Source organism: Macrotis lagotis, chromosome 3, assembly GCF_037893015.1.
Source record: "Macrotis lagotis isolate mMagLag1 chromosome 3, bilby.v1.9.chrom.fasta, whole genome shotgun sequence".
Classification (NCBI taxonomy): domain Eukaryota; kingdom Metazoa; phylum Chordata; class Mammalia; order Peramelemorphia; family Peramelidae; genus Macrotis; species Macrotis lagotis.
Window position 1 is genome coordinate 106,058,962 of NC_133660.1, and position 16,015 is coordinate 106,074,976.

The following is a 16,015-nucleotide window of genomic DNA, read 5'->3' on the forward strand; positions in this document are numbered from 1 at the left end:
CTAAAACTGAGCTATTGATGTTGTTATTACTCTTATCATCTTTACTAGTATCTCATTCTGTTCCTCTTTTGTCTTCTCATCCATTCTGCACTGTGAAGCATGCTGTCTGACATACGGTAGATATTTAATAAATGCATATAACAATAGCCAATCACTAATCCAGTATTACTCTTTTGCATCTAATATTCTGTAAAGGATTGTATAAGTGAATTAAGTGATTGCTTTTTATTGGAGAATTGGAATGTAAATTCTATACTCATTGAAAATAATTTTGGGACAATTCAAAAAGCAGGGAATTCATTGACCTATTTGTATTCTGAAGTGGTTTTTATTTCTTCCATCCAATCTCTGCATTTTGAAAGCTTTTCATTTCATACAGTTTAGAGATCATAAACTTGCAACATAAAGTAACCATTAGAAATGAACTTAACTTTTTATATTTTATTGAAATATTTGGTAATTGTGGAAAACATTTTCATCTGCAAGGATATCCATTTCCATTCAGATCATCTGTCAAATTCTCAATGATATGTATATATATATATATATATATATATATATATATATATATATATATTTGATATATATATTTATATATAAAATATAGTGCTGATGGTTAGAAAAGATAGCAAATTTCTAATGTAAATGTCACATCTTTTTATGTGAAAAATGACACTATGAAAAAAAGTGTCATCCATGTCATGGGGCAACAGAGACAGGGGCAACAGGGGCAAAGTAAAGGAAGGCTATCAAAGGTAATGCACAGTGGGAGCTATATACATAAAGACTGTCATAGTCATGAAGATAAGAACCCAGAAACATTCCACAACTGGGTTGCAGTGAGAACAGTATTTGGAGTAGCTTCCTGACCATTGTGATAAAACTTCTGCTAAGAATCTTAAAAATAGCAGAACAAACTCATAAACATTACAAAGGTTAGTTTTCTGTGGAAGCCAGTGTAGGGAGTAGAGTGATGCTTCTTTAATCAGACAATATAGTGTTTGTGCCTTCTACTTCAGGATCACTTATATCATGTAATCTTCCAATCATATCTATAGTAGATGCATCTGATGCCTGACATTATTATTATAATCATTATTATTCTGCCATCATTAATGTAAACAGGCACTTAAAAGTGTTTCCTGAGAACAACCCTTATCCAGTTATGACAGAGTTGTCATCAATAGACACTTGTGTCTATAGAACTATATCTATAAGGCAGTGAGAATATTGCCCTGAAACTATGTGAGACCCGGCTGCTCAAAGGAATTTCACAATATTGTGAGGAAGTCAGAAAATAGATTAAAAAAGTCATTTTGAATTTATACAGTTGGATGTAAGTGAATATTTTTGAGTAGTGTGTTCAGACCTATCAGATCTATTGATCAGTGCCTTTTGGACTCTCTTGGGGTCAGTCAATAAAGTGAATAATAATAATATATGAATGATGTATGATGATGAATACTCTGGTAAACATTTAAATTGTCCAATAGTAGAAAAGCTTTTTCTTTAAGATTATGACATTTCCAGTCCTTTAAATGCACAAGAGATGCCTAATTGACTGACTATGAAGGGAAATCCCTACATGCAAAAGATATTCTTACATGCCTTAGCTCAGATTACTAAGGCAGTTAGGTGGTGCAGTGGACAGAGCACTGTCAGGAGGATGGCAGTTTGAATCCAGCTTCAGACACAAGCTGTGTGACCTTGGGCAAGTCACTTAACCCCAATTGCCTCACATCCATGACCATCTCTGTCATGCTGATTTATGTCTGGCCACTGGACCCAGATGGCTCTGGAGGAGGAAAGTGAAACTGGTGACAGCACAGAGTCCCCCTCACTCAAATGCAATTTATGCACTTTTCATGACTTCACCTTTCTGATGTCATGATCCTCTTTGTGAATGAAAGACAAACAGCTCAGACTAGATGACTTCTAAACCACCTCACAATGCTGACTGCATATCCCAGATGATTAAGTCAATTCAATTCATTGTATAACATGTTGACATTGTCAACTCTGTTCATTCAAGATATGAAATTTTCACAGAGAAAAACTATAAGGAGATTTGTTTAAATAGAAAAGTTGCTGAACACCTGCTGATTTGAAGGAAAAAATAATGTCTTTTGTAAGAAAAACTACAGGTGTTGAGTCTGATGATGATGATGATGTCAGAGAAGACAGGAATATTACCCCCAAAAGGATTTTTCTTGCTGAACATAATAACATCAAATTTGAGAATTGGAAAGACATTAGAGATTATTGAATCTTATGTTCTCATTTTAAAGATGAAGAAAGCAATGAGGTTAACTGAATTTTTCAATAATTACTGCTTGGCAGATCTAGACCCAGAACTAAGCAAAAGGCAGTTAATATTATCCATTGAACATCCTTGCTAAATATGTTAATTTTTTTAAATATCTACAGCTTTCCTGATGCTTAGATTGAATGTTTTCATGAAAATGCCCTTCATAAGTATGAAACACTTATATTTCAGTGTCATTTGAATATTTTAAAGAATATATTTTTACCCAGAGATACCAATTTACATCTGAAAAACCAACCATTCTAGTACCCAATGGATCAACAGTATGCAGAAGTTTCAAGGAGTGATATTATATGAGCATGAAAGGGGTCTCTTAGATCATTTATTCCAAGATCCTCATTTTCATATCAGCAAACTGAGACCCAGAAATAGTAAAGTGCCTCATGATATGGATAGTAACTTTCCAACAGTTCTGAATCTGAAATTAAGTTAGCATGCCTTCAGGCCTCAAGTGAACACCAACATACATAAATTTAGTTTTTCCAACCACCCTCTCTTCCCTCACTGAATGACAGTATTACCCTCCATATAAGGCTTTTCTTAATGTAATTTGAAATAAGCAATGAGATATAATGAAATTTAATTCTTTAGGAATTCTCTTAGGCTGTACATTTAGCCTAATTATGGTAAACTAAGGTGTTCTTTGTATAGTAATGTTATTATAGGATCCCTCTAACTGTGTCTGCCCCTCCTCCTACCCACAGCAGAATATTTGCTCAGAGGAAAAAAATATATATAACTAGAAGAACTACAATGAGGTGATATTGAGAGGAAGCATATTTGAGGACAAGTCTTGCAACAGGTTTTCCTTTGTTGGGTCCAGTCACTGACTCTCCTCTTTTTGTTCTCTAAGGATGATTCTCATCAACTGCTATGATGAGAAGCAGTTAGGACCTTGCCAGACTGTCAAGTCCCAGAAAGGTCCTAGTCATGGAAATAAGTTTCTCCTCTCTGGACCAGAGAGGAAACTTAGATTCTAGGTTCAGAATCTTTAGTCATCATCATCTAACCCTTCTAGATAAGGAGGTATATATTCAGGGATCAATAAATAAACTGAAGTATGTATTTCCCAGAGCCCCTGGGATAGTTTGTGTACTGTCTGGAGATTGCAAAGGACTTAGAGAAACAGGAAATCAGAGTATGAGGGAGTAAATATTTTGTTATGTATCATTCTTGAATGGGCAATAGTAGAATATTGACATGTAGCATTCAAAGTAGTCTGCTCACAACTTTGAGGGTCCCTCCAATTATGCTGAGGTCATATGATTAAGGTTCCATGAAGTAGAGAAAGTACAGGCAAGAGATAGAGTTTGACAAAGGTAGGGGGCTCAAGAGCTCATCCTGAATGGCTAAATCAATGGCAATCCACCTGCCAAGATGGCAAATTGTTGCTACTTGGTAAAAAGAGGCAGAGTTAAGAGAAGGTTGTTCATTTTCTCAGATCAACTAGAGCACAGTAGACTTCTTCTGCATCCCAACTCAGCAGCATTAATACACAGGATGAAATCACGACACACCTGTTTCTGTTCCTTTCTGTTGCACAGGATTAAGACAGAGGTTATCACTGCCACCTAGTGGTTGTATTATTTAATCTTGAGCTATTGTCTCCTGAATGGGGTTTTTCCTGGACATGAACTCTTATCTGGCTTACCAATCAAAAGATGGTTATCCACCATATGTTATCAGCAAATTAAGTTTAACAAGAAATTCATGCTTCAAATTTAAACATCTTGGAATCTATAGTATTAATTTTGTGCTAAAAAAAATGACCCAAAATCCAAAATTTGAAGCTGTTTTTAATTTAATTTGTAATTGTCTATTGATCTGTTGAGACCCCCTACAACAAAAAAGTATTTATTTGTAATCTCTTAGCTCTCTACAAGGAGAATCCAACAGGACAGTAAGGAAAGGGAGGAAATCACTACTAATTTTTTTCCTTAGTTTTGATTTGGAGTTAGGCTTCTAGAGTGCATTGGGACAAGAGACCTTTTCGGTTTTAGTTCTTAGACTAAGGCTCCACAATTAGTCCATTCAAAGACAAAAAGGCTGGTAGGGATAGTCAACTATTCCTCAGATAAAACTTTTCCCACATATCTTAAAGCAAGATCAAAAAGTGAGGGGAGGGGAATGACAGCAGAAAAGAAAAAAACTATACTCTCCATTTACCATAAAGAGAATTAGCCTGATTTTAAAAAATTATTGTTTTAGCTGAAGTGAAATGTTGCTGAATTTAATATTGAATTAATTAGTGAAACTAAATGGGTGCAACTAGGTGGCACAGTGGATAGAGCACCTGCCCTGGAGTCAGGAGTACCTGAGTTCAAATCCAGCCTCAGACACTTAATAATTAACTAGCTGTGTGGCCTTTGGCAAGCCACTTAACCCTATTGCCTTACAAAAAAACCTTAAAAAAGAGACTAAATGGAAGGAGTATATGGAGAAAAGAAGAAATGTAGGAAAAGTTTTGAAACAGTTTGAGGTTAAATACAGTAGGGATGGTAGCTTTAGACACTGGAAATATTGCGATGTAGTGGGAAAAGAACAGAACTTGAAGTCGGGGAAATTTTGTATTCCTATTCCATTAACCACAAACAGGTTAAACTCTCCTAGCCTCAGATTCTTCATGTGAAAAAAAAGAGAATGATAATCTTTACTCCATAAAACTGTTGCAAGAAAATCACTGTAAGTTTAAAGTGTTACATAAATATGAACCTATAATCGATATAGTGTAAAAGGTAGGATCTCCAATTCAAATGGCATTCACTTTCTCACCATTTCTGTTTTTCCATTAATTGGCAATGGTTCTTAAGCAACATATTGGGACTTTGATGTAATAATACCCAGTCTATATGTTATCCTTTCCTTTTCCCCAGGTTAAGAAAGGAAGCATTATATTCTAGTATTTAACATCCCTTTAAACTTATACTTTAAAAAAAATAGCTTGATTTTACATCTCTTCCTAAAAAACTCACTAACAATTTTTTTCTTGTAAGGAAGAACTTTTACAAAAAACAGTCAGTCATAACTAGCAATTCCAGTGTTTGGAACAAGAATGAAAATAAATTCCCCTGGAGAAAGAAGCCTGAAAGTTATCCTCAGATCAACTTAAGAAAATATCAGCTGAGTGGAATGGGGATCCTAAAGGAGAGATATTAGACCTTGACATAGAAGAACTCATGGTCAGACACACTCAAGGACATGACCTATTGGATAAGAAAGAAAAATCTAGGACATTGGAAAATTTCAATCATGAAATAACCTTCCAATGAGTTCTGTTATTAAAGAAAGATCATTATGGAGAAAAGGCAATGACTAGGATCCCATAGCCAGGTGTCAATTATAGTTCAATTAAATTAAAACTTGTTTGAGGTGAGAAGATGAGAACTTTGCTCCACTAGCTATAAGGAACATAATCAAAATGTCAGAAATAGAAGACCAGAATATGAAAATTCAAGTGACTGGGAATTTCAGTATCTTAAGTCACCCACCCCATATAGACTCCTTGATATTGTAAGAACAATTTAGACTAAGATGTGTTCTAGTCCTTAGATTAAAAATGGGAATTAATTGCAAGTATCAATTTGTAGTAGACATTCTATTTTTCTTTATTCATAATTCCTTGTATCATTTCTTTTACTTTATTTATATCCTAGATATCTATTCCCAATGTTTGTTTTCAAAGAAAGAATTAATTTTGAGAGACAAGCTAATAAGAGACAAGTGGCTAGAACACATTATTTTAGAACTTCTCTAAGTGACTGATGTCCAAGAGGAAATTGACCTGATGGGCTATGATCTAATAGACAAGGCACTTTCATATTTTTATCTTGCAGCAAGAAAAATGATCCCTGCCTTTAAAAGACATGCCTTGCCAAGTCACTCCTTTCTAATGGAATCACACCCTGCGGTAATTTCTAGAGTTTTGTTGTCTACAGTGAGAAGCTTAATAAATTACATAATGTGCCCCTGAGAGGGACTTTCATAGAAAGATTCACAGAAACCTCACAGTTATATTCCTACTATAAAAAAACTTGCCAAGCAAATTCTAATAATAAAAAATTATTGGGAACTTATAAGCAATCTCCTATTCCCTTTCCAACAAGAACATTAATATTCTCTCTTTTCCTTTTCCAATCCCCCCCAAAAAAAATGTTTAGGCAAAGGACTATTGAGGCAATGTCCAATTATCTTGAATGGGTTGAGTATCAGATTTGGATGGAAAACAGAGAACCTTGAATTTGGGGGTTTGGAGGAGGGGGAGGATGGGTTATTATGCTGACTAAAATTTGGCATTATTAAGTCTATTTTTTCCTTACCTAAATAAAATGTTTTACTTTACCTTCCACAGGATGGTAAAGTTATTTTTTGTGTGTGTTTAATTCTAACAAAGGATGAGTTTTCAGCAGGAATATATTCTAGAGGATAACAGAAAAATGGTCCTGAGAGGAACTGAATACTCCCTGCTAGATTCATACAATTAAAGTGACCCTAAAGGCAAGAAATGTCTTATTTGAAAAATACAATATGGAATGACTTTTCTAAAGTTTGAGCATAGTTAATTTAAAAATTTTACAGTGAGGAAATATATATCTATCTATATATATATAGATATATATACACATGCATGAAATATATGTATATACGAAATATCTCAAAAGTCTTAGCAATTTTAGTGGTTTACAACTGAACAAAAACTCTTACATGAGCAGTTAGGTAGTTCAGTGGTTAGAACACAGGACCTAGAGTCAGGGAGAACTGAATTCAAATTCAGTCTCAGGCATTTACCAGCTGTGTGACTCTAGGCAAGTTATTTAACCTCTCTTTGCCTTAATCCACTGGAGAAAGAAATGGCAGAACACTCCAGTATCTTTATCAAAAGAATCCTATGGTCAGTATTAACCACAGGGTCACAAAGAGTCAGATACAAGTGAACAACAACAAAGGAACTACATATTTCTAAATTAATCATCATTTGAGAAACACAAAAAATTTCATGTATCCTATTATTTTTAGAAAGGAATCATAATTCTTTTTCCAATTCTTATATGAACTTCTCTATTTTTGATGAAGTTACCATCATCCTTCTAAGTCACCCATGTTTATAACCTCATATCTTCCTCATTCACTTCTCACTCTGACTAGTCCCAATCATTGCCAAACTGGTGTTTGTCATCTTCACAATTCTCCCATCCATCTCCTCTAATCCACTTATAGAGCCACTACTCTAATTTAGGCGTCTAGCACCATTCACCTGGGCTTATGCAATTGACTCCTATATGAATTCTCTGCTTCAAGTCTTTTTCCCCACCCAATTCCCACCCAGCTGATTTTCCTATACACAGAGATGATTGTGAAACTTATTATTCAATAAACCCCTGGGAATCTATTGCTCCAATCTTATGCTCTGTGACCCAGTCATACTGGTCTACTTTCCCTTTTGCACATGTGCTTCCTCTGCCCTTTGCTCTGACTCTCCCAGGCCTTGAATGCATTTCTTCTGCACTGTGACCTTTTGGAGTCTGAGGTTTTCTTCATGACCCAGCTCCAGTACCAACCTCTCTTTGCAGCTTTTTTCTGATCCATTCCACCCTTTCTCCCCACTTCTTCCCTCCAAATCTACCTAGTATTCATTCTGAATATAGTATTTAAACATGTGTATGCTTATGTCTAAGTCATCTTCCTTCTCATAATAGAAGTAGTTCCTTAGGTCAGGGACTATTTCACATTTGTCTTTGGTTTCTCAAACCTTAGCATAATGACTGGTACACAATAAGCTCTTAATGTCTATCATTTGGCTAACTCTCAAATGCTGTAGGTTTCCTTTGATGGTAGACCTGGCCCTTGGTAGGCATGTTGGCTTCATCACTGCACAATAGTAAAAATCAAATTCCCAAAAGATCATTTATGACAGAGTTACTTGAGACCTGAGAGAGAGTAAATTTGTCTCCTGTGGGTGAGCAAATACCAGAAGGCATTTCATTCACTTCAGTTTACCATAGGATCAGATTCAATATTGATTATTGAAACATGACTTTTAACACATCTGAGAAGAGGCTTTTTACTGTAACCATAGCAACCTCCCTCTTCCAGCTGTGTCACACCTGTTTCTGATTGTGAAAAGATTTGAGACTAGTTAAATAAGCATGCATATCCACAGTCATTTTAGTTCCAAGATATACCCCAGTGGGGGAATTTAAGTCAGAAAATTAGGAACCATTTATTTCTGACCATCTTGTTGCACTTCTTTTGGATAAAAACCTGTATTAAATAATCTCTTCCAGGAAGATATTTTTAATGATCTCTTCCATTCGTCTTATTTTCCAACTAACAAGCATTTACTATTTGACCTCTAACCTATCTTCTTTTCTCTCTCCTCCATTTAAGAGAGGAAAAGAAAAACAAAATCTTTTAAACATATATTCATAGTCAAAGAAAATGAATTCCTATATCATACAAGTCAAAAAAAAAATCTGAGTCTTGAATCCCTCTTGAATTCATCACCTCTATCTACAAATGAGTAGCACAGATCATCATCAGTCCTCTGTAATAAGAGTTGATCTTTGAATTAATCAGATTTTAAGCCTTTGAAAATTGCCCACTTCTCGTGATCCAAATGGAGGAAAATGAAGTTTGAAATTCTTTTAGTTCCCAATCATTTGTGGTGGGGGTAGTGGATAGAGCATCAGGCATGGAGTCAGGAAAGCTCCTCTTTCTGAGTTCAAATCTGACCTCAGACACTTACTGACTTATGAATACAATACTACTTATAGTTTTATCCTTATTTTACCTTTAAGGCAACTGAAACTCAGGGACACTTGTCACAAGACAAGTACTAGAGACAGGATTTGGATATATGTCTTCCTAAATTCAAGTATGTTGTGGCTTGCTTCACCTTGGGGCCCACAGCAATGACCTCCCTCCCAGAGGGGAGCTGAGAATAAGGAGTCAAGCCACCACTGCCTTATGCCTCCAGCTCAATTTTATTACTGCTTAGCTATTACATATATACTGTTAGGTCTTCTGGGGTAGAACAAAGAATAATGAGGTAATGGGGTGTACCCATTAAGAAGGGTGTACGTGCAGTGTCTTGCATTACAGGATAAGGGGGTACATTATGGGGGAGGTGGTAAAACACAGCTGTTTCTTGTGCCCTTGGTCTGTGGGGTGGAATGTCCAGCTCACAAAAACTCCAGTGCACCTTATCTCTTAAGGAGGCTTGCCAGCTCCTGCCAGGTGGTGGCCCATTAGAATAGCCTGTGTTCCCACACAAGTACAGCAGTCTTTTATAAGTTCCACCACTTATTTATGGTAAGGTACAAATTACTCCTCTTCTTAGTATATTCATCTATAGAATGGAAAGGATTGGATTAAAAAATGACTCCATAGATCACCCAGGTCAACATTCTCTGATTCTGTTGTCATTCTAGATTGATGCTCTTTTACCATTTCTTTGTGGCTAATCAAAATCTATGTTATTTTTCTATATGACTACCCTCAGTATCCATCTTCCACATTCCTAAGTAATATCTCCTCTTCATCATAGATTTGGTGATGTTAACATCCATTCCAACTACCTGTCTAACTGCTCAACCACACATCTCTTAACCCATGTATCAGCATGACCAAACTATAGAACTTCCATAATATGTTATTGCTCCATGGCTCTCTCTGTTGATCACAATCTTCTTACATACCTTTTCTCCTTTCTATCAATTGATGATATAAATTTCTTTTTATCAGGAATAATAATCACTCAAATTTTCCCAGATCACCAAGTCTATTTTATCTTGGCCACCCCATACTCCCTAACAATCTGAACTCCAACTTCAGTCAGTTTAATATTGCATTCAAGAACACCCCCCAGACTCTGCTTCTTTTTTTAGAATATCACAATTGAGGAATTCCAATCTTTCAACCTGGCTCCCCATCAGTAAATAACTCAGTTGTCATCAGCTCACATTCTCCGCAATATCATCCATAAACCCCTAATTAGCCCAATTAAGGAGAAATTTTTCATCTTCAAACCTTACATTGTAATTTACTTTTAGTATTTTTTTATTTTTTCATTCACTTTCTCTAAGCAAATGGAATTTCATAATGTGGAAAACTCCCTCCTACAATTTTTAGTAGATGGCTATTGTTGCTACCATATTTCCCCATGTATAAGATGCAACCTTCTTAGAAGAATTTGGGGTCTAAAAACTGAGAGTGTCTTCTACAGTGGTTGTAGTTTTTTTACTTGAATTTCCTGCTTTTTCCCACTTTTGTCTTTGTGTTCATTGTTTCACATTTGTTACCAGTATATTAGGTGATGTTTTGCCACGCTCTGCCCAGAAATGGCTCAGAAAAGATTTTTATATACTGTTGAATTTTAGTTCAAACTGATCCAGTTTGCAAAATGGAAATCATGCTGCTGAATGTCAGTCTGGTCCTCCTCCAACTGAGAAAATATCCTGAGAATGGCTACAAGAAGAAGAAATGGGACTGAAATGCCCCAGCAGAAGAAGGCCATGAGAGGCAAGGCAGCCAAATAGGCTGAGTTAGAGAGCAAACTGAAGAGATAGATTGAAGAACAACAGGAAAATGGAATTCCTGTGTCCACAAAGATGGTTCAGCAAGAAGCAAGAAGAATTGCTGACGAAAAAGAAGTGACTGATTTCAAAGGGCACAATGGGTGCTCCAGGTTCATGAAATGAAATGGACTAAGCATGAGTCCATGCACCAGACTTGCCCAGGGAGTGCTTCTGGTCAACCCCAGAGCCGAGCACAGACAGGAGAGCAGTCAGAATCTCTCCTAAGATAGGGATCCATCATCAAACACAGATGAGGAAAAACTAGTGGATGAGAGTTTTGACAGGGATGAGGAGTTGTATGAATTTTATGATGAATACAACTCGAGTGCAATAATTTTATATAATACCTTTTTTCAAATTTTGGGTCTCAAAATTAAGGTGCATCTTATACTTATATAACTACCATATATATCTATATAGTAGTTAGGACCGAAAAAAAAAATAATAAGTCATTCTTGCTGACCAATCTACAAACATCTAGGTAAGTGACCTGATAGCTGATATATAGTCCATTCTTATATCCATAATTGCAGACTTCTCAGCTTAGAAGAAAAATTTTCTGGGACAGCCATCAAGAAATCAATGTCATCTCCATGTCATTTAAGGAAGTAGAATTCAACTGTGTGGCAATAAACATCTACTACTAGTTTGTGACATCAGTGACATCAAGGATTGCTTCTTTTATGTTTTGTCCCTCAATCTCAAACACAGGCTTCTTAACATAATAAATAATTAATATAAGTCAGATGGGTAGAATTCAACCTCTCCCAGGCATTTATTTTTGTCTGATTATCTTCTCATCACTCAGCATCAGCATAAACTTCTCTAAAACTCAATTATATTTTTATTACTCTGGCCACTCCATAAATGAACTGAAGTGTGGAAAGGAAGCAATTTTACCAAAATTCCCAATATCACTTCTCTTTACTCAGCCTTTTACACTTCCATCACAGTAGAAATATCCCTTGTACTTTTTAGTTCTGACTCCTGAAATGGTCAACAATGAAATACTGAAGATACAAACAGAAATACTTTCATTTAGAAGAAAAAATACAGATTTCAAAAAAAACTGAACTGGATAAATAGGAAACTCATCTAAACAACCTAAAAAAAAGTATAAGTATCCTCTCAATGTCCAATTATTTGATACCATAAAGAGTTGATATAAATATTTTTCAAATATTTATCTTCCTTCTTTGATCTCAGTGTATAAATTTATTAAAGCATTGTTCAAAGGATATGCACAATTTATTTATTTATTTGTTTGTTTGTTTTATTTTTTTTAGGTTTTTGCAAGGCAAATGGGGTTAAGTGGCTTGCCCAAGGCCACACAGCTAGGTAATTATTAAGTGTCTGAGACTGGATTTGAACCCAGGTACTCCTGACTCCAGGGCCGGTGCTTTATCCACTATGCCACCTAGCCCCCCTGGATATATGCAGTTTGAAAGAAGAAAAGACATTGTTCCAAATTGCTTTCCTATCTGCTGGATATGAGATGGAACCTCAGAATTACTCTAATTTGTATTTCTCTGAATATTAGTGATTTAGAGCATTTTCATATGTCTATTGATAGCTTTGATTTCTTCCTCTGAAAAACGTTTATTCATATCTTTTTATTAATTTAATATATAACTTAGAAATGAGACCTTTATTAGAGAAATCTACTGCAAAGATTTTTTCCAGTTATCTGATTTTTTCTAATTGAACTTCATTGATTTTGTTTTCATAAAAACCTTTTTTAAATTTTATGTAATAAAAATTAAGCATTTTACTTCCTGGAAAAATTTCTATTTCTTATTTGGTCATGAACTCTTCCCTTACCCATAGATCTGACAGGTAATTTCTTTCATGATTCAATGATTGAATTTTGATGCCACTTTTTTCCTCTAGTAGTGTTATCTAAAAGATCATGGAGAATGGAACTTTACATGTATCCTATTACCTTTTTCTTATGAGGTCCACTTCTCTTCTTTAGTGAGATTTTTCTGGACTCTGACTTTAGTATTAAACACATTAGTTATTCTTTCCAAGTTTACATCAACTAAAAGTTATATATATATACATACATACATATATGCAATTTATGACTTTATTCAAGTCATTAAAAATATATAACATAGAGACATTATATAACAAAGAGATCCCAGAGCTACTCTACTATATATTACCCTTCCAATTGTCATCAACCCTTTAATAATTATTCTTTGGGCAAATCACAAAATAGTTGTAATTAAGTCACTTAACTGAACTAGTATATCTCTCTATATACAGTATGAAAGGTTTTGTTTCAAAAATTTACAAAAAAGAAATGTGGAGTGAAGGGAAATAATTCCTAATAGCACTTCATATGGGGAAAATTCTGAGAATGTCAGTTGACTATAAGTTAAAAGTATTAATTAGCAGACAAAAATAAAAATAATATCTTGGGCTGCAGTAAGAGCGATGATCTCAAAAACTGGTGAGGTGATGGTGCTTCTGTACCGCTCTAAGTTGAAAAACAATGGGAAATTGTGTTTCATTTTCTGTAATACAATTTAGGAATGATATTGATAATCTGTAAATCAGCTATAAGACAATAACTATAATACTAAAGAATTTGCAAATCATTTTATATGAAGGAATTAAATATATTTAGCCTAGAGAATAGAAGACTTGAGCTGAATTTATGTATTTGAAAGATTATCATTTGAAAGAAAAATTAGGGGGGGTATAACCAAGATGGCAGCATGAAGGCAGCATTTCCAGAAAACTCTGACCCCCCCAAGCCCAAAAAAACAAAGGATGGCTCTAGCCAAAATTTGGAGGGGCAGAACCCACAGAAAGACTAGGTGATATATTTTCCCAGTCCAAGATAACTTAAAAGTTCCACAGGGAAAGGTATGTTTCACCAAAACCAGGGGTTGGGGAAAAAAACAACCACTACTCAGCCCAGGCCAGCCCAGAGATCACCAGCAACAGCTTGAATAAGCAGTGAGAAAAATCTGCTATACCAGAATGGAGTGAGGAGCAACAGCCACAGAATATGCAGGGAGAATCAGGAGAAAGCAGCCTGCATCCCCAGAGACAGTAAGGGAAGTCTGCAGAGATTTCTCTGCTCTCCCTGGGGTAGGACTCTGCTGTTTACCTACACTCACATATTGCAGTTTGGGCTTCCATACTAAGATAGCTGGATCCCTCCTTATAGCCCCAGGGCAGAGAGAAGTACTGGATCATCTACATATCAAAGCACAGGCTAGAGAGCATAAGACCTTGGAGGAATAAAGGTCCCAGTGGGGTATGCCCCCCCCCCCCCCAGCAAAAAAAACAACCCAAAGCCTTGGAAGTGCTGTAAATTAGCCTTGGACTGAGGAAATGAGTAAACAACAGAAAAAGAAGAATCTGACCATAGAGAATTACTTTAGTTCCATGGAAGATCAAAACACATACTCAGATGATGACAAAACCAAAGCTTCTGTATCCAAAACCTCCAAGAGAAATAGAAAATGGTCTCAGACTATAGATGAGCTCAAAAAAGACTTTGAAAAGCAATTAAGGGAGGTGGAGGAAAAATTGGGAGGAGAAATGAGACCTATGCAGATAATTCATGAAAACCAAATCAAATGCTTGGTGAAAGATATACAAAAAAAAAAACTGAACAAAATAATGTTAAAAACCAGTTTAGGCCTAATGGAAAAAGCAAAACAAAAGGCAAATGAGGAGAAGAATGCCTTAAAAAGCAGAATTGGCCAGCTGGAAAAGGAGATAAAAAAACTCTCTGAAGAAAATAACTCCTTCAAATGCAAAATGTAACTAAAGGAAGCTGATGACTTTGCAAGAAAGCAGGAAGAAATAAAACTCTGCCAAAAAAGCCAAAAATTAGTAGAAAATGTGAAATATCTCATTGGAAAAACTACTGACCTTGAAAACAGATCCAGAAGAAATAATTTAAAAATTATTGGCCTATCTGAAAGCCATGACCAGGAGAAGAGCTTAGACTTCATATTTCAAGAAATAATGCAGCAAAATTGCCCTGAGATCCTAGAAGCTGAGGGTAAAATAGAAATCGAGAGAACTCACTGGTCACCCCCTGAAAGAGATCCCAAAATGAAAACTTCCAGGAATATTACAGCCAAATCCCCAAACTCCCAAATTAAAAAGAAAGTTCTAAAAGCTTCCAGAAACAGACAATTCAACTACCAAGGCTCCATAGTCAGGATTACACAGGATCTAGCAGCATCTACATTAAGGGCTCATAGGGATTGGAATATGATATTCCAGAAGGCAAAAGATCTTGGCTTACAACCAAGAATCAACTACCCAGCAAAACTGAACATCATCTTTCAGGGGAAAAGATGGACTTTGAATGAAACAGGGAACTTTCAAACTTTCCCATTGAGACAACAGAGCTGAACAGAAAGTTTGATCTCCAAGTATAGGACTCTGGTGAACCATAGAGAGAGTGGAAGAGAGGGACTAACTATGAGGAACTTGATGATGTTGAACTATTTGTATTCCTGCACAGGAAGAAGATATTGATAACTCATATGAACTTTCTCATTTATAAGAGCTTTTAGAAGAAGCATATATAGACAGGACATAGGAAGGAGCGGGAATATAATGGTATGATGTGGTAAAGAGATGGAGTCAATGGGCAATTGGGGAAAGTCCTGGGAGGAAGGAAAAGGAGATGAAGAAGAAGCTGAGATATTTCACTTAAGAGTCAAGAAAAAGCTTTTTCAATGGAGTGGAATGGGGGAAGGCAAGGGGGAATGAGTGAGCTTTCATTCTCACCAGAAATGGCTCAGGGAGGAAATGACATACGCACTTAATAGGGTAAGGAAATCTATCTTTCCCTGGAGAAGGATGGGAGTAAAGGGACAGGATGAGGGGGAATGGGGGGAAGGAAGGGGAGAATAGGTGATAGAAGAGAGAGAAGATTGAGGGAGAGGGTACTCAGATTCAACACACTTTTGTACAAGGGCCAGGATGAAAGGAGAGAGAGAATAGAATAAATGAGAGTGGGGAGAAGTAGAATGGAGGGAAATACAGCTGGTAATAGCAACTGAGGGAAAACTATTGAAGTAATTTCTCTGGTGGACTTATGATAAAGAAAGCAACTCACCCCAGAGACAGTCAT